This window comes from Ischnura elegans, chromosome 3, assembly GCF_921293095.1.
Source record: "Ischnura elegans chromosome 3, ioIscEleg1.1, whole genome shotgun sequence".
Taxonomy (NCBI): Eukaryota; Metazoa; Arthropoda; class Insecta; order Odonata; family Coenagrionidae; genus Ischnura; species Ischnura elegans.
The window spans coordinates 133,461,951-133,483,064 of NC_060248.1; the positions used below are offsets into that span (position 1 = coordinate 133,461,951).

A 21,114-nucleotide genomic window follows, 5' to 3' on the forward strand; every position below is an offset into this window, starting at 1 on the left:
ATCACCATTTCCACTCACTTGTAGCACGCACTCAACGATAAGGAAATGGACTTACCCGCTAATGCTTGCCCTCCAGAATACGCAGCCCCAGCAAACGTGCGGCAGATTGAGGAAACGACTTCAATAAAAGACCATGGGTTCCCAATGGAATGGGTTAGGGAGTGTCATAGGGCTGGTTAGGACAACGAATCTAGGTAAATAAACAATCGGTGTAGTTCGCCAGGTCGTGTCGGCACATTAATTATCGCTACAAATAGCCTCATATCGAGCCCGAAGTAGAATCATATTGTCTTTAAATTACTTCAAAAGCGGTATGTACATGATAGTGATAAGTACGGGGCAAATATGATCATTAACGTGAGAACTTAAGTTGCATCATCAAGGTTCGTCATTCGCTTTTTCCTTCCGTAATTAAGTTTATTATGTGGCGAATAGCGGCATGAAAATATGTTTTCTATGGTTGTACGTTAACTATATTGGTTTCTCAAAAGCGTACCAAGTGCCAGACGTAAAAAATATTAATATATATCCGCAGAAACAAGGTGATGTATACCACTATATTTTACTTATTATTCTGCAGCCAATATTATTAATTATTTCACTTGATGGGTATAATGTGGTAGTATTTCTACTGTCTTTCTGTACACTTTTAAAATGGTTCGTGTGAGCTCGTATCACTTAGTATCCATTGTAACGTACATTCTTTAATCGAAGTGATCAGCGGACGAACTTTGGCGTGTAGGGCTGTTTCGGGTACCCTACATCAAGTAGGGCCCGTTTAGTTCCAAAAAACGGCCATATGTAGGGCGAGATATTTTTATGTTGGGGCTGATGACGTATTCAGGGTCGGTTGGCCCTACAGGGTCGACTTAGAATACGGGCCTTAATTTGGAAATGCAGACAGAATAAGCCCCCTGCAGTTGTTTGGCTGGAGAGATGTTTTGGGCCAAATTCAGTCGGGGCCTAACCTCGTATCGTGCAGTGTTTTGATCGACAATGATGATTGAATATCTCCCACGCGTGTCTATTCCGACTGTCCCTTTCATCTCGGTCTGCGCGTGTGTTTGTATGGCCTGTGATTGCGCTTGTGGAGAGTGCACCGCGCCCATCCTGTCTGATTCCCAGAATGCCATTCTCTCTCTCGCTCCCCGATTCGCTTTTATTTCCCTCGCTCGCCGTCGCAGCGTGTCGGTCCGATCGCAAAATCGCGCCTTCTCACTGGAACCTTCAAAAATGTTTATCAGTGTCCTATGTGTTTCCATAGTTCGCGGGTATGCTAACCTGGAAATACTCTGGAAATTATAGTCCCTCTGGAAATACTCATGGATGCGGCAAATGCCCTGGAAAATTCTGATTTTGACTATCAAAAAGCATTCCAATGCTTCTAATTCGTTCGATACACCCAGATCAAAGCAAAATAATAAAATATTTTAAAATATTTTTTTGTACTTTTCTGGGGAATCTAAATCCCTCTAATGAAAAATCCTCTTCAAGTATCTTTCCTATCAAAATAATTACTGCAAACTTGATACTCTTCTCTTAACTACCCACTAAGTTAGGATAACTGTTTGGTAACTGGAATTCAGTTTTAGATCAGATCTCCCAGAATAAACTCAGCAACAAGATGCTTAGTCGATATTAAATCTTAATTATGCACTTCTCAATTCTTAGGAGTCAATTTTCAGCCTTTGGTGACCGATGGGATCACCCAATCAGACCCAAAGTTGCTGCTCATTATGGGAAAACGCGAAAGAGGCGTGTGAATGTGAGGGTATGGATGCCATTGCCTTTCCTTCGACCACCTCACCCTATTATTAGGGGATGTCCGAAGGCATAATCGAAGAAAGGAAATTCAAAAATATTACCATAACATTATCATTTTTAGATAATTTGCCAATTTATATTTTTGAGATCGTCTGCGCACACCCTTAGTCCTGTATCTTGCAATGAATGTGTCCAGGGGCAAATCAGATTTTTTTCTCTCATGTCCAGCAGAAAAGGCTGCACTCACACATGTAGGTATTAAATGTTTGGCTTTAGAACGTGGGAATTCACAATCTCCCAAAGATTACCTTTCTCGCTTCGAATTTATCTCCAGTTTCCCCGATTGTGTATTGATTACAAGACTTTATGGATTTTTCCGCGGAAACGCGCACGTCTCAGTGTTTCATCGTTATAGTGATGATGTCACGATGGCTCTCGGCCAATCAATTGTCTCCACGTATTGACGGTTGTAGCAGCATGTGAACCATGACGTGTGCGATATATTTAACTCGAGAGATGTTTGTGGTTCCAATCCGTGTTCACTTATGTGTCATCAGTGATAAATAACGTATTCTGCGACATCTGGCGGGAAATGCTCTCAGCTAATTGTGATGGGATGACGCACAGCTCCTCCTCCACCAGTAAAATTTCGTCTCCTTACTGAATAACCTTTTAGTTGATTAAAATTAATTGTGTAATCTTTCAGTTTTCAGGTGATGTAAAAGTTTACCCTCTTTCATAACCAGGTTTATGAGAGCACTAAAAATTTCCTCAGCATATTCTCCAGCAGGCCAAATATTCACGTCTGTGATTGATGTGATTCTTAATGGTTCTCCTAGGGTTCGTAATTTTGCCATTTTTTCCTATAAGAAAAATTGTACGTACCTACCGGAAAAGATTTACTGCACCTTCGATATTTCGTATTTAATTTTTCATAGAGATCAATTTTCATCTGTAAGAATTTTTGCCTTCAAGTTTCGTCAGACAAAGAGCAAAAATATCATTTACTTTTTTGGTCGAAGTGGCGTTATACTTTATTTTCAGAATCATTTTTATCGATGAATTCGGCGTTAAAAACTTCAATATGCCATAATGAAACACTGACTTGCAATTTTCCACAAAAATAAAATTTAATTCGACTCGAGTTTCGATGTTACTACATCATTTTCGAGCACTTTCCACCCCATTTCTCCTCTCTCAGTTGTACCTTGAAAATGATGTAGTAACATCGAAACTCGAGTCGAATTAAATTTTATTTTTGTGGAATATTGCAAGTCAGTGTTTCATTATGAATCAATTCCACTCCATCTCGCTTGATTCTTCGAATTTTATATTCAATATGCCAGTTGTGTATCCATTTTTAATGTTTCAATGATTACTTATGCGATGCTCAAGGAAGACGTGACTGTGGTCAATCAGCGACTGGCGGCCACAATTTTGACCGTCGTCACTATTTCTACTCTAAATTACCCGACGCACGTGTCATCTCTGTTGATTACCCAGAATTCGTGACAAAAATTGTTGATTTTAGTCGAAGAGGTGGGGGAGTTACTGTATGTACCATATTTGTTTTGTCAATTTTAACTGATTTTCATGTTTCTTCAAATGTGAAATGTGTGTTTCGAATTTTTCTTTGCAAAATCAGGCTTCATGCCGGTCTGAGAAGTGGGGAAAATTAGGCGATGATCAGGGGTGAGCTCTGGATTCACAGCGAAAATATGCATATTGCGTGCTAGCGGCGAGGTCTGCATTTTGCTGCCATTATTGGCTGGGTGGCGCTGTTCGACTTTGTTTCTACTGATTGACTTTATGGAACAGCATATGTTGCTGCATTTTCCCATAGAATCCACAAATGCCACTGCCATGCCATTGGAATAAACTTAGAGATATTCGATTAGGCACGCAGCTTACCTCATTCCCTTGTTGCTAACCCTTAGATAACAACGCTTTGCAACGGTACGTGCTCAAGTCTTGATCCTGACTCAAACTCGACTTAGTTGCCACGTTGGTTGGAGTCGCCTAGTTTCAAGATGTCCGCCACCATCGCCTCACGCTTTTTTAAATGAAATGTCTCTCCTAAAAATTCTTCCACGTGTAAAATTGTACTCCAATGGTGTCATTTTTTGCGGAGTAGAAGACCATGAATGAAAATAGTTAGTTGGATGTATTACGATACCCCCACTGTAAAAACGCTCAACAATCACCCACTGAATCAAATCTGCTCATCTAGAACTATTAGGGCTCTCTAGATGAGCGGATTTGATTCGGTTGTCGAGCGTTTGTGCAGTGGAGGTATCGATTATTTTTTTAATATTCCGCAGTTTATCCAGGGAAATTGAGTTGACTTAATGATAGTTTTTAAAATACGAACTCAATTTCAACTTTTGATAACTGATCTACAGAGTCAGAGTGAGGACTGAAAGATTGAGTCAGGTTCCGGAATAGCTCCCTAACACTCATTTACAACTCCCTACCAATCCTGCATCGTATGTCCCGATATTGACTGTGTTCGCAACAGGGCGACAGGGCTGTGTTCGCAACTGCGTCGTCTTTTGTCTGTTCCTTCCGTGTCGCTCCTCTGCCAAAGTTAAGTTCCAATCGTGTCTGTCTTTCCTTTATTGGTATCAACTGCTTTGCGTCATACCTGCCTTGTCTCCTTATCCGACTTACGCGAAAAGCCTCTTATCTCGTGTATTTTATTGCCTACCCAATTCGAAGTTCTTGTGATTTCAAGCCTCCAAAAGGAAATTACGAGTAATCGAGGACGGCTGTGGGAATATTTGTTGAACCAGCTGCGGCAACGGCGATGAAAGACACGGAAATAGAGAGGAGGTGAAATACTTGAAGACCGGAAAGCTGATCACGAACTTTGGGCATTCCTGAGGGATTGTTGTTAAACATTAAAATGTAATATTATTCATGGAGGTAATGTGTTGCGGCCAACTTTCTTAAAAGGTAAAGGCTACCTTGCATGAAACATGTAAATTAGAAAACCCAATCAGACAAAAGACTTATATTAAAGTTACCTATAACATGATTCACATGACCTTTTATGTGTGAATTTATCATCTAGAACTTTAATGAGATCAAGTATGCTATTCATGGGTTTTTTACAAAATCTAAAGTTTCAACAAGTGCATAGGGTTATTAGTAATAATTGAGACAACTATAGTATTTTTCCGCGCATTTTTAATTTCACTGAACCGGTTTCCATGCTTACGCATCATTATCAAGAGGTTTCTCTATGCGTAAGCATTGAAACCGGTTCAGTGAAATTAAAAACGTGTGGAAAATACTAGTGTTGTCTCAATTATTACTATCTATGGACTTCCACAAATTCAACTCGTCGACTATTAGTCTGTAAGTATAGGGTTATTTTTGGCATCAGTACCTACAGGTAGGAGGCTGCGCGCTAGGCTTAGATTGCTTGAACAATTGAGAATGGATATCTTTAAGAGCGACACAGAGAACATAATATTAGAGCCACACTATATTTCCAGGTCCGACAGAAGCGATAAATTAAGAGAAATATTTTGCAGAACGGATAGATATGGGAATTTGTTTTTCCCGCGAACCATTAAGGACATTAATAAATGCTATTCCCAACTTCGTAGAGCACTTCATTTTTATGGGTACGCGGTGTAGACGGCTGGTGTCCTAACTCCCACCGCCACACGCCTTTTAGGCGGCTTGCGGGGTATTATGTAGATGTAGATGTACCTATCTCAAGAACCACTGAAACCGAGAATCAAATAGCCCTTGTATTTAGTAATGTCTCCATGTCGTGTTAAGAAAACGAAATTTATCACTGACATTTTTGTACCTACCTACTTATTTTGTAGGTGTACACCACCCGATGATGGGCGATATTTGTGTTAGATCTGCTGTAATGTTCGTGGTGCACACCTACTATTTGAGATTTTGGGAGCTGGGAGAAATATTTCGCTCTTTTCTATGTCTTTATCATAGAGTTTAAATTACCATCTTTATGATGGTGTTCCAGCGCTGTGCTACCAACGAACGTTTCCCCTTCGAACGCGGTGTAGCGACCGGGATGCTTAGACTAGACGTTTTTTGTTCGCGCGTGTTTGCGAAGCGAGGCGGGAGGCGCCCGTCACTTTTTTACTGCCGACGGGGGTCGCGAGGTTGAGGGAGGGAGCCACTCGCTTCAACAATGGCGTATTAATTGAGTGGGGTGGGGTGGGGTCGCGAATTCTGGGTGTTTGGCGCGAGAGGGCCGCGCCCCCATTTCACGCCCCATCTTCACTTGTCTTGGTGGGCGGGGTGCATCGCGCCTGCATGCTGCTGGTGGTGGAAGAAGGAAGTTGGAGATGAGATGGAATGGACAACCAGCCCCATAAGGCACCATAGCAATAGAGCCATTGCTATGGTTATCACTAACTGTATTATTTGACAAATAAATTCCTCAAAGTATGGATTAATTATTAAAAGGCCATCTTAATAGGTAACTTTAATTACTTATGATGAACTCTCGTAACTATTTATTGTACTTCAAAAGTGTTAGTGAACAGGACTCGGTTAGGTCTTGTATGTATTTTTCCGGCTGCGTATGATCAGCTGGGTAGGATGAATTTTGGCGTGAATTTTTCTGCATTTCGATTATTTTACTACTCATGATTTGTTTTAGAAACGTTAATGGCTGTCAGGGATGGGATGCTGTGGTGCATAGAAAGAGTCTGGCTTTTTTCTGGCTTTTTCCATCTACCACAGCACCGTTGTCCGCGTCCTTTTTCTATTGTATGTTCCCATCCCTTTCTTTCCTTACCTCTGAATTTATCTGAATGTTTTCGCGTAAGGCGTCGTGTGAATGAATGAAGTAGTTATATGTGTATAATAGCTTATTTATTTGACTCCATAGGCGGCGTCTGTGTAGGTAGCTTTCGAGGTTTTGCATCCTTTCCTTGGGATTGCCTGGGGAGAGGGGGCCATCGCTCAGGTGGTGTAATTCTCTGAAAACAGTGTATCTGTATCATTAATATCACAAATTTAATCCATTTTCGGGTTTACTTTGCGAGGAATGAACTTTGAATGTTCATCGTTCAATTCCTGCTTCTGGGGACGTCGTCGGGAGACTCGCATTGCGCCGATTGCGTCGACCCTCAATACGACGTTCCCAGCAGAAGGAAGGAACTATACTATGAGTACCTATTAAAAGTTCATTCCACGCATCAGTAACCTGAAAGTGGACTACGCTAGGTGTCATTCACGTGGGAGGTTGCCCGAGAAAAATTCATTTTTTGACATTTGTTTCATCTTGCTATTATATCTTGGTGTGTTTCAATTCAGCCGAAAGATGTACTCACAACATCGTAAAATATGAAAATCAAATGAAATTGAAAACTTTACATGAAATGTCTTTATTTCTACTTGTTGAAAACTTAAAAAATCGAAAGTTTTTTCTCATAGCAATCACACTACGCGTATCTGGTCTGGCAAACTGAGCCAGTAGTGTCCATGTGAGAAAAAAATATGCTTAAAAGTTATCCATCTGCGTAATTAGAGTTTTTCGTGGACTAAAGGTTCGGTTCGTAGGGAAATGCCTTTCTTCCAGGAAATCAACAACTATCTCTGAGTAAGCAAAGATTTCTTATTGTATAGTTCTTATGGAGTTGAGGAAGGCCTGCAAATAATGAAGGAGACTTATATTGACAGCAAACATATTGACGCTCGGTGGAAATGAAATTAGAAGTCTCAAAGCGTCGCGGAAAAGATAGCGTACGACCGGATGATACGGAATGTTGCATTTCAGGTTGTTGAGTTATTTCTCCCCGTGGTTTTTACGTGATTATGTCTTAGGCGAAAGTCGGGAAACCTCTTGAACGTTTTCTGTCGCGCATTCATGCTTGGCGAAGAAGTATCTCAGTCAGCCGTGAAATCATTTCGGTGGAGTGGTGGCGAGAGGGTGCGAGTATTTTCATTCGGAAAGGATTCTAGAATCAGCATTTCCTCGATTCAGTTACGAGCGCCAAAGATATCGTCACTATCCTGGAAATATAATTTATTTCATCACTTGTAAAAAAATTAGCGTAAAATCCAATTGTGGTCAAAATCGAGGTGATGAGCGTTCATCAGCATGTAATGCCACGCGTGTGCACGTCATGGCTATGAAGGGAAAAGAGCAATAATTGTGATAATGTGTACGGATGCATGCAGGCAGTGTGCTCTAGTGCTAGGTACAGAAACCCTTGCATCGAAAGCTAAAATTTGTTTCCAGTCATTTATTGGAATAAGTTAACCCATGTAGGGTTAGAACGAAACTTAACCGAAAAAACCGAATTACAGAATTATGGGGCTGACACTGAAAAATATTAATGAGTCGGGAAGTGAGGAAAACATGGCGAGGGCGGCAAATAATTTCCTTGGTTTACGCAACGGTTGTTTCCCGCGGATAAAATGAAATCTTTCTGTTCTGCAATCTGTCGGAATCCGCAGAGTTGGTTATCGTGCAAATCCCTAGTCTGTCCAGTCACAACCTATTCGACATAAGGTATTGATGTCTTCTAATATTCTATCATCTTTTACCTTAATCACTGCCTGAATCACAAGATCGTTTTTCCGTACTTTAGTGTAATGGCTATGAAAGTGGTCGCTCCTTCACCCATCATCTCATTCAGAATCACGCGGTCACAGAATCACGCGGTCACAGAATCACGCGCTTATTCCGTGCTCACTGCAGCTAACTGTATACAGCTGTGATTCCATCCAAAGCCAAAAGTTGCTTTACAATCGCAGTTGGTGGCCGTGCGTTCTGATTGGATGAATCATTGTACCAGAAATGGTTTCTGTCACGGAAAAAGGACGTGCCAATGTCTGGAGCAAAGGATGGGATTCCCATCCCTGGAGCCATCGCGGAAAATGATCGTGTGAAACGGTCATCCTTCCACCATCATTGGAGCTATCGCTCGAAAGGGACGGAATAAACAGATGATAGTGTGGTGATTCAGGATTTACACTTTCAGCATCTCCACCAATGAATTACTTGGTGACTTCGGTCCTTCCACTCCGATCTCTTCTCTTTTTCCTCATTTCCTTATTTGATTCGCGCTTTGAGTAGAAGTGGGCATTAGTAAGCGATACCTGTAAACGGAATGGACATGAGTGTAAAAAATGGGAAATCTAATTTGACTGTTATTCTCCGCCAGAAGGGAATGAAATGGGATTATAACTCCGCTGATAAATCGGGCGTATGTGTTTCTTCCCTTTTTCTCCTCGCCGCGTCGGCAGTCAGCGACCGCAAAGATTTTGGGCCTTTTTTCCGTTCCCAAATTCATACAAATTACCTTCACCACCGCGGTGCATGCTGTTTTTCGTCAGACCGAATAATGGGATCCAATCCAAGGTTCGTAAAAAGAACTTCGGAGCTCTCATTTTTCATTTGTTGAGAGGTTTGAGAGTTTATTTAAAGGAATCGGTAAATGTAGCGACAAGTCCCCATTCTCCGCATAATTTTTTTAGCTTCTTTTGTGCCGCAAGCTGTTCTACGCGGTTTATTTTATTTTAAGATCTCACTTTACAAATTATATGCATCGATGATGTAGCGAAAACTACGGATAATGATATGCAGACATAATTCAAAGAAACTTTTTTTAAATGAGTGATAGTTCCAGCTGCATGGTGTGACTGTTACGTTTTCCAATCACTATAAAGTAATCAAACTTCCATTGCGGAATTAATTTGCTTTTACCTCCGACATCGGGTATCCAGGAATTCAACTGACTTAGATTCCTAGATCGGTGATGACTTCGATGGGATAATATCTCGTCGTTACGTTGAGTGGAGAAATTGAGACATTCACCCGATATGAAACTCGATGAAACCTAATCTAATGATATACCTGTATTACTCACCGGAAAAGTATCTGATGTTATTAATTGATGAGCGTTCTACGGCAATATAGCAGTGATTGAAATAATTCCCCAAGGCCTTATATACGTACGCAAAAATCCCCGTGCTTTCCAATAATGTGGTGCAGATATGTTGGTGATATCTTCGTAATTTATAATTCTCATACCTTCCCAATATCTGAATGCTCTCTCGATCAGCTCAGTAATGTTCAATAAACTTCACCCGAGAGGTTTAGAAGTACCGCTCCCTTTTACTTTTAGGCATTTAAATAACACGAAATAATAGCGATAGATTTTCGTTCAAAATAACGTATGCGGAAACTCCATTTTTGCTAACAACCAGTGCATACATCCAGAACAGCTTCGTCGACCGCAGCGGTGCCAAGCGCGCAGCCTTCCCGTCATTTGTTCACCGGCTGCTCAATGTACCAATGAGTGAAAAAGAATATGAGAAAATGCGGCCTTGTGGAATTATTTTACACAACTTTATCAGATATGCGGCGGATCCAGGTTTTTTTTTCTTGGGGGGCAAAAGGGTCTGACAAGCAAACGGTATTCTCACACTTGAGATTAAAAACAAGGTACAGCAATTTTTGGGAGGAGTAAAACTTGGTTCATGGATGGATTATATGTGGAGTGGCGAGGGAAAAGTCTAACGAGTTGCTTCGAGTAATTACTTGTGCTTCTAAATCGTTGACTCATCTAACTTACAAACTTAATTCCTAATCGTGGAAAGTGAGGATGTAGTACAAAGCAGTAGATGCGGAACGGGGGTACGTGATATGTTAGTAAGTACCTCAAATTGGGAAGAGGCAAAATTGAATGACAACTTCTGCGGATGGAGTATGGATATTTTGAGCGAACCTTCAGACCACGTGAGGCATTTGCAAATCCACCCAATTTTAGGGGATGAAAAGATTCCCTATTCCCATTCCACTCTCCCCTCGTGCACTTTACCATAGCGACCACCAATCGCCAGTTCACTTCATCACGAATAACTTCTCATTGTGCCTACGAACACCCTTATTCACCTCACAAACATCCTTCCCCGAAACTCTACCCCCACATCACCACTAGCCTGTCTAAAGGCATAAATAGACTGTCACCCATACCTCCTGCGCTGTAATAATGGCGTTTTGCGCTAAAACCTTGGTCGTTCGAAATAATACAAAGCGATTTTATCTTGTGAAAATTGGAGATATTATTGGCTCACGTCATGTTCTAAACGGGGCAGTTCGTGTTTTTGCACATCGGCGAGACGCAATCCATAAGTGAGGGTGGATGGAATTTTTGAATCAGCGCTAAGGAACTGAGGTGGCTCAGTTGCCAGCAGTGGATAGTGTTGATAATAGGGAGTGGTGCGCCTTTTTCGGTAAGTGTAGTTTTATTTCCTAATTTCAACATTCTTTAAATCGAGGATAGTGATCTGTGCATGTGATGCACGTGAATGGTTTGTTGCGCACCGTGCAGAAATGCATAGCTCTATGAGCAGTTGGTAATAATCTCTATTTTGAAACAGTTGGATCAGTTCGTGGCATGGTGTTGAAAGTGCGTTCGATGGTGTGTAAGTGTGGATGCACAACTGGAGAATAGTGTGATATTAGTGTTTATATTGGCACCGTGAGGGTCATTGAAGAGGAACAGCCTACTCAGCGGTCCTCGAATCTTAGAATATAGCTTCAATCCCGTCGAGGTCGAGTGAGGAAAAAATGGCCCCACCTCAAAGGTAACTGTACAATTAATAACAATAACTGCATTTGGAATCTAATATCCTAACCTGGATATGAGCAGTTTTTCATAAGAGAAAAATTGCATTGAGTACATCTAGATTTCTATACGCGATGCGGCGACGGTGAAATTGAATGCATTCAATCTAAAATCTTCTCTTCTGAACGATACCGCTGTAGATTTCTTATATTTCATTGATGTTCGTGCAAGAGACGGCTAGGTGTCTAGGTCGATCATAAATATCTTATGTTTACATAAGGTGTGTGGAGTGGGATCTTTCTCTTACCCGAAATGAGAGAAATGGTGGATAGGTTGATTGCCGCTGACTGAATGTTATATATCTGAATTTGGTTAAGGTTCACTTCATTTACATCATTCGGTATCCCTTATTATGATACCGTGAGGATTACATTTTTATTGCTCTCTGGAAACTGAAACAATACACTATTTTCCGTACGTATTCGGACGGAAACAAAATATTGATTCTATTTTGTCAAATTATGAGATTTTATATGCAAGTAAACGAGAAAGATGTGCGTCTAATGCGGGCTTTAGGGATAACTGCAAGCAATGTAATCCATTCGAAGGGATGCACTTCGTTTTGGCATTTTTCTCTCATCTAATACCGTATGAATGTAACTGTAACTTTATTTGCAAAATAAAAGAGCCCCATACGATAGTTGGAAAAGATGTGTCGTGTATGTTGGAGGAAACCTGATTCTTTAAAAAGTCTATGAGTGGATAAGCGCCATCAACAACTCCAAAGTATGGCTGGGCCTCAACGCAGAGCATAAACTCGGTGACTAGAGGAAATGGCGACTGTCAAGGCACTTCAGGAGAATTCATAAAATATATATAAAAGCTATTTCAGGCCTTCGGGTTGGCCTCTCTCTATCTCTCATGCCTACTCTATGTAACAGTGTTGCGAAATAACAAACGTTGAAGGAACGATTATAGTTATATTTTATATTTGAATATTAAGGGCTAATGAGTAATGTATATGAAGTCAACTGTAAATACATTAAATAGTAGACTATCTATTCTCTATGACATGGTTGTTAAAAAAATACTTAAGAATCGGTGATGAGGGTATCCACGAACTCATGTATAAAAAGGTGTAAACGCAGGCTACATATCCTTAAGGCAAAAAATTTTAAAAAAATGTGTAAGAGTGAATTGAAAAGTTGCTTATAAATGCAACGCAAAAAGCTCCTTCAAATTTTGAAGACTACCGACCATGCGAATGAAATCTTATGTATCGATTTCTTCACTCCCTAATATAAATTCAAAAAGCACTATTTCGACGCATGCGCTTCAACACATGAAAAGAATTATTACGTTTAATTCATTCCTGACGAATACAACTACTCCACGCTTTCACCTTTGTGCGCGAATGTTAGTTGTACACCTCGTCACTAATTATCACCTGAAGCATTTTTTTTCAATAGCCATGCCTTGAGAAGGAGATAGTAAAATATTACACTCATTTACCGCAGGATTCATAGTCAATCCCATCATCGAATAATTTTTTTGTCGAATTCATACCTAATGAAAACATAGTGTAGCTACGTTGGAAGGCAACTAGATATCCCACATACTGATCAGTCTTCGCAATCTATGATAAAAGGGTGTTCAAATAACACATTTTATCGTTCAATACTTCAGGAGTCGATAGTTTTTTTCGAGAAGCTATCAGTAAACGATAAACGCGTACGAATTCGGAAAAATATTGATAATTCTAATTTCTTATACGCTTTTAGACACAGTTAGGAAAATATTGTATCTATGGCAAGTGAAGAAGGTTGGACATGCTGTGTGTGATAAAGTGACGGAAACAAAAAAAAACACGCGAGCTTTAAAAATGCCATTTCTTTATGAGTATTTAGTCTAAATGTTATGGATAGCTATGGTTTTAACGAGATCGCAAGCGTTTCGTTTCACCTGACGTTAGTGTATCTGCTTATCCGACCTATCCCCACTACCCCCCAACCCCAGTGTGACAATTGGAGCACTCCCCCGCAAGAGAGTGCAGAACAACGACCCAATGCTGCCCCAGCGTGTAAGAACCGAGGACTCGGTTAGCCAGGCCACAGAGTATATCTTCGTAATACTCTTCGTAATACTCTTCGTAATATACTCTGTGGCCAGGCCACCCCATTGTCTGTGTGGGACGGGGTTCTGATTTCGAAGCCCTGACCTGCCTTAAGAGTGCAAAAGGCGTGCAATGGTCAGGGGTGTGTGCTTTTCGGGGCCCTCAGTCAGGCCAAACCACTGGTCGGTGGCGACTGAGGGGGTCTTTGTGTAACAGCCGAAGTCTTCTCGACCTTCCGATCTCCAGATTGGAAAGCCTTTCTCTCCAGGCCGGAACAGCGAGTCTTGATTCCCCGGGCGAGGAGACTCCTTCGGAAAGTGAGTGCGAGTGATTTAGCTGCCGTGGGTTAGACCCAGTCGGACCTCTAAGTCGTTCCAAATCCCTGTCCCTATAACGTCGTCCGCCGTCGATTCTTCCATGACACTAAGCTTTCATTAGGTATGAATTAAACAAAAATATTAATTCGATGACGGGATTGACTATGTATCCAGCGGTAGATCCGATAAGCACGAGAGAAAGAAAGACGCCAACCCGAAGGCCTAAAACCGCTTCTATGTGCATTTTACGACTTCTCCTGATATGCCCTGCCGGGGGCCATAGCCTCTCCTCACCGACGTTATGCTCTTCGTCGGGACTTATCTCGTGGAGTTGGACTGCAGGTTGGGTAGCTCGGTGGCGTCCGTCCTCGTCGGCTTTTGGTCCCGTGAATGCAAAGGATTCAGGTTGTTTTGTGTTTCCTTCCAAGTTTTCCACTACCCGGCCCCATTTTTATGTGGGTCTCGTGAGTGTCTACATAATATTGAAATCGATACCACAGTGGCGGAAAATATAGAGCAAAGATCTTTCGCGTCTGATTGCCTCCAGCTCGGGAACTATTAGAAGTCATCCATCCTCCAAGATTCTTTCTTTTAAATGTTTTCATGCAACCGGTTGAAATACATGTCCCACGCACCGGGGAAATTCATTCATATGCATCACAGTGAGACAACGCGTATAAGACCCTACTAAGAATGTTTCGCCGACGTTTTACCTAGAAAGGAGTTTACTCTTATAGGAACATCCGCCGACGCAGCTGATATTTTGGACTTATATACCAGCCGATATTTTGGAATTGAAACTGCTAGAGACCACTAAGTGTCCGTTGGTGTGGTGGTTAAAGGTAAATGGGCCATTGGTCAAATCATGGTGACAGATGATAGGGTGTTGCACAGACTATGTGGAGATTTTTCTAACGGCAAAAACTTCGCATAGCCCAATAAGAGACGCGGAAGATGTCGCATGGCTATTGAACTCATAATCGCTTCTTTATTTGTTGATTTTTAACTCCTCCGTTGCATAATAATTTGGGCAGTTGACTCTAGAGTGAGAGTTGACCACCTTTTCGGTGTAGTCTCCATCCCCCCTTCATTGACCGTAACCACTATTTATGGCCTCATTTGCGATGTATCACGGCCCCTGCTAACTCCCCCATTTCAAGGGAAAATTATTCGCAGTTCGGCAGAGCTGAGTGAAAGCAGAGATTCTAGCCACATAAACCTAGACGTTTCCGGCCGTATTCATAGTTTCCTTAGTAAGCTACTAACGCCCAAGTAGCGTTCTAAGTAGTAGCATACTAGCAAAATGGTATTCATAGATCGTTAGTAAGGGCTACTAAGCTTAGTATGCTACTATCTTAGTAGCCGGTTCTTAGTCGCCCTCCGGCCTTGTTTAAGGGAGCTACTAAATATGGCGGACCGTTGTGAATGATCGAACTCCGGTTTTATTTGTATACTGTTATAGAGTTTTTGTGCATTTGTGCCAAAATGGAATACGAGAATCCATTCTTCAAGTAAGGCAGGCAACGTATGTAGTGTAATTGTTGGCAGGAATTGAAAGTTTTTCGTAGCTGCGAGGAAGCTACGACTTGCAGTGAGCTTGTACCTCTAGTGTAAGAGAACACAATTTGTACATTCAATGCGCCCCTAAGTGAATTGATTGCATATAGACGATGAAGTAAAGAGTGAAGCGACAAGTGAAGTGATTTGTGAGTGTATGAGCTTCGACAAAATTATTTATTTATTTCATACTGGTTTAACCTCAGAGTAAGGATGGGGGAGAGTGCGCTTTGGCTACTGCGCATTTAGTCAAGATCCCGCATATACAGCATATACATCCCACACTTCCCACAATTCTTCCCACAAGGGATTCCCGCACTACTTCCCACGATCACGTGATAACCATGTTGACTACAAGAATCTGTTACTGCGCAGCCTGAAAGCGCCCTCTACCCCAATCCTTACTCTGAGGGTTTAACCATTTCGATCAAAGGTATCTACTAGCTGTTGCGAAGGGGATATGTTTCATATTTGAAGCAGTTGTTCTTTAGGGATACAGCAAACGCTTATAAATTTTCATTCGTTTGTACGCTTATAATTTGTGTTTGATTATATTACTTATTCTAGTCACTTTATCGTGAGCTTTCGGCAGTGTTTACATTTCGCGTATTTCGTTGCGCTGTTGTTTTTGTTTTGGTTACGGTACGAGTGATAGTGGAGAGTGAGATTGGAAGTTTGTTGTTGTTATAATTTCTGGTTTAAAAATTTGTTTCAGCCTATTTATTTCATTGTCTACGTAATGGTAATTTTAAATAACATCAACTGATTCTAAATCATTAGTGATGAGTGGGAAGTGAGATGTGAAGAATTCTTTCGAACGTCAACGAGTGCAAATTCTTTTGGTGTGTGCAGAGTGATTGGAAAACTGATTATCATTGTTTACTAGAGTTACGTTATAGTGTTTTAAATTAAGTGTGAGTCAAGCTTTTCATTGAACCAGTTGATTCAGAATGTACGGATTATAAGTGTCATAAAGACAGCTCGTGAAATGTGAAGTGAAATGTTGTGTGTGTTGTAGTGCTATTTGTGATATGATCAGCAATAAATAAGTAAAACAAGTTACGTTAATTATGCTTTGTTTTTTACATTAACCACCTCTAGTTAACTATATGCCGTATATTTCCGCACGCTGTCAATATTTGAAATATTTAAATGTAGCGAAGCAGATTGTCATTTCCTTGACTAACATTTTAGGAGTTGCAAACATATGTTACTTATTGCTCGCACGTAGGTGTTTGTAACGTAATAAATGTGTATCATTCACACATTTATCTCAACGTTATTTTCTTAACGATTCATTTCTGCATTGCAAAAGTTTTCGTTTCTACTCCGACATTGAGGTGTATTTTTGCTTTCCGAATACATATATGTATAGTACTGACGTTGCTAGTTATGTTTTTCCATACTAATCACGCATACACTAATAGAAACAGATATCAGAAGTGCAAACAATACGCAATGTATATGATCAATAAATATACGGCCGTTTGTAAAGCAATAACTGCATCTCAAACATACAAATGCTTCGGTATTACTCATAAATCTACCCTTTCCCAAAGGTATTGCATAATGTTTGTGTACAGCAATCAAAAAATATGTCTGAGATGCGATATCACATCGAATTATCCATTATGAAGTAAAAATTTCAATGCATTTTGCTGAATCAATTTCTTTTGTTTGATAGTGTTACGAATTTTCCGCGCCGCGGAGGAGTCAGATGCAGTGTTGTCAAGCGTAGCCTAGCGGGTTGAACCCAAATCGCTACCGAGTATCGGCTGCCGAGCTGGCTAGTAGCATACTAAGTTAGTAGCTCTTATTAGCTCACGTAATACAATCCATGAATACCATATCTTAGTAGGCGACTAAAAGGTCTTAGTAGCCGACTAAGTTAGTCGCCCTACTAGCGTGTTTTAGCGGAAATCTATGAATACGGCCCTTCGATTTTGAATGAGGAACTTGCATGGGTCGTAGATTGCTCTAAAAACTATTTTGAATAAGTCAAATGGATACATTAGCTCGCAAAAATACCTTCAGTTTCTCCATTCAACATCAAAAGAAATAAAAAAATTGCATTTAAAATCGAGAAAATTTTCTGAGCCGACCACTGCGCGAAGACAACCGAGCTTTCCGAGGCCAGGCGTGACGTCATAGGTGCCTAAACAACCGTAGGGAGTTGGGAAATACGCTGAGCGCATGGTGTAAAATTTGTTTTGAGGGAGTATTTAGCCGCTCATCGTCACTTCATTTTGTTCTGTTATTCTTGGGCAAGTTTTCCTATTGCTATTGTGCCTAGATTATTACTTGGGATATTAATAATGCGACATCGGGATGATGAAGTACAAGCGTTTCACTTCGTATGTTTTAGTTATCAGAAAAATGGATGATAACGTTGCCACTCGTTCGAATAGTACACCTGAAATTCATCTACATCTACATAATACCCCGCAAGCCGCCTAAAAGGCGTGTGGCATGGGGTGTTAGGACACCAGCCTTTTTTTAGGACACCAAAAATTGATGCCACGACCCTCATGGAATTTGTTAAGACAAATTAGTCATAAGACGTCGACGATAATAAGACGTCGGCGGCAAATCGAGATGTAAAAGAAACTTGTAATACTGGAGGATAACGATCGTAAGCTGTGCTGTTGACATTAGAGTAAGCTGTGCTGTTGAATTTGGCAACGCCGAATTAACGGAGAAGGTAGTCCTATCCGTCCTACGGTACGAATTCACAGCAAAACAGTCTGCACACAATCCTCATGTGAGATCGCGAATCGGTTCCGCTGCCAACACACACACAAGCTACAACCTATTTCAATAATATAGGCAAATCCATAAACAATATACTAGCATATTCCATAAAAATATAGTGGGAAATAGCAAATACTCTTATCAAAAACTGGAAGTCACCGTCACATTCTTATATTCATCACGTACAACTTACAATAACAGAACTCGTTATGATGAAAACAACTATTTATTCACTGATTTAAACCCTTAAATTAGCCCACACAAGTGACACAGGTTACTTTTCTCACTACTATTCTTTAAAATAATGAAATAACAAACTACACACACAGTTTTTATTTCAATAGCGTGATCGTGAAATGTCATATCTACGGTGAACAACGGAGATTAGCAAGCCACTGACAATTTTTACACTACTGTTAGACATTTATCGATAGCGTAATATCACTTTTTACATTTCAATCACGATGGAACACTGATAACTCTTGGCCGATATTTTTCAACCTTGTCCAACTTTATGCATTACAGCCACTGGCACTGTGATCATTAGCTGTAGCTTAACGGGAGATGTCACGTTAAAAATAACACTATTTTGGCACAAAAATGTTCCTAGATGTCTCCAATCAGCGAGGAAAAGTTGCATTGACTGGAATTCACCCCATAATACAAGCACAGACAGTCCTAAACGACGAATTCTCCGGTACCAACGAATAAACGGATGAAGTTATTGTATATAAAAGCTAAGCGGACATTAGTAAACATCAAAATCGTTATAATTGCATACTTAAATGAATGATATGCCGTCGATAACATCAACTTACAATTAACGTATCCCCCTTCCAATGGCCGCGGATCAGACTCCTACAACGATGTTATTTAGGTACTATAAAATTTTTGGTTTAACTGCTCCAGTTTTGTATTTTATGCCCTTACTCAGATATTAATATTATAAATAATGCACAATATGAGGGCTTCCAAGCCTCTATCGTCGGATATTTGTCTTTAAATATAAAATAATCAACACGTCTAACAAACGAAGCTCTCACAACTGCTGGCAACTATTACAAACAATCACAACAATAGCTTCGCGTGATGTTTAGGCATCTTTGACGTCATCGAGGCTTCGTCGGCAGTGGCTCGGGGGGTGAGGGAGTTTTTCCCGCGCTTTAAAATTCGTTATATTTATGATTAAATATCTCGCGAAGGAAAACTCAGATACACATGCGGTTTTCTATGTTGTATTCAGAAAATAATTTTCTGTCCGCTTGTGAAATAAAAAAAAATCATGCAAGTTCCCCATTTTTGAGCGACCGCGTCTGCATTTCATCCGAAATGTTGAGCGAATGGTTGAATGAATAGATTTTTGGGCTTGCACGTCAATTTTCTCACGGAAGCGTATTACACGTATATTAATGTCCTACAGGACTGTATTACTATCAAGCGACTAACGTTATTTTCACTTTAAAAAAATAGTCTGCCGTTGGTGTGTTGTGCTGTTTATTTGGTCCTATTTTTAAATTGAAATGGTTTGTAGCAATGTATTTATTTATTCTCGCGGATTTTCGCGTCAAATATGCGGTAATAATACAATTATGTTAATTTGCATATCAATGTATCACATTTTTTATCTCGTGTAGATTTTGGTCATTTTACAAATATTTAGTTACGAACCAAAATCTTGCACATAAAATATTATTAACAAAGTGGTGCGGTAGTTTTTCTTGATTATCCCGTGAATAGTGATTGGTCGAATCTTGCCGTTGTCTTTGCAAAAAATCGATCCAGTAAGCCGCTGAACGTATGCTAAAACATTCGCATCATGCGTAGCAGAATATTTCTCCTTCACTTTCTTTTTTGCGGAATTTACTTAGGTCTTTACTAGGTCTTTACTTTACTAGGTCGAAGTTCACAAATATTCCGACGAGGGAACATTCCGTTTTAGGTGATACGTGAGCGAAAGCATAGTATTGAAAATTTGAGGGAGAATACTTAGTTTGGTATATTATGTGTTACCTTACTCCGAATGTCATTGAATTTCTCCGATACGAGGGGTACGTTGTTTGAAAATTCACGGTTGTATGGGAACATTAAGTGGACTAACTTTTGGAAGACGGACGTCTTGAAGTAGTTCCTGAGCTGGCAGTATTCAGACACCAATAAGATATGCGTTAATATTTTTCCGCCACTGTTCATTGTACGTATATCACGATCTTCCATTGTTTTCCTTATTATTTTTCGTCTCAGTCTCGAAAGATTCACATTCCTCGGTAAGATATCCTGCAGAAGATCTGAGCTGAGTTGGCACGCTCTTGAATTTTCACGAATCATTTCTTCAAATTGAGTGCATTGATACATAATGACAGTGACACATCCGAAGATGCAGCTTTACATCTAATGGCATATTTACAGCTGCGTCTTGCGGGTAAGGAGCCAAAATCTTTGAGGCTGAGAAGCTTGAATTTACGTTTTATTAAGCTGCTTTCCAAAATGCAACAATGCCTGTGAAATCGGTGAAAAAAAGGGAAATAACATCTTTCTCATCGCTTCTTGAAGCTAGTGTTGGCCCTCTCATTGCGCATGATCTGATGAAGAGTGACGGATTTTGTATAAAAATAGACGGGAAAGAGAAGAGTCACGAGTGCATTAGCTTTGGCGTTAACTTCACTTCAACAAAATTAAGTTAGATTCTCTTTAAATATGTATAAGTATCATTAAGTAGACGACTCTTTTTTCATTATTTGGCAATCCCTACTTACTCATTGTCATTGCATAACAACCTAGAGCATTAATATTAATTTTTTGAATCTTAATCTACATCAGTGTCCAGGTATTAGTCCTCTAAATGCTTCAGTAGGCGTGTTATGTCTTATGTTATATATGTTAAGTCTTATGAGTCAGCCGTTCGTTGGAGAGATGGTGTAATTGATTTAAAATACGATTACATAGAAATTCCTGTGAACACCTATCTCTCCAGAATATGTGCCTTGTTTCATTGTTTCTGCAAGACATGGGAATGTGGTGCAGTTCTTAGATGATATTCTGT

General features: G+C 40.3%; 1 protein-coding gene across 1 annotated transcript in view; it reads left to right on the top strand.

The window, feature by feature from the left end:
* Positions 1–21,114, top strand: part of LOC124156605 (dystonin) — a 614,708-nt gene that overhangs the window by 38,509 nt on the left and 555,085 nt on the right. The gene's annotated exons all lie outside the window — the stretch shown is intronic.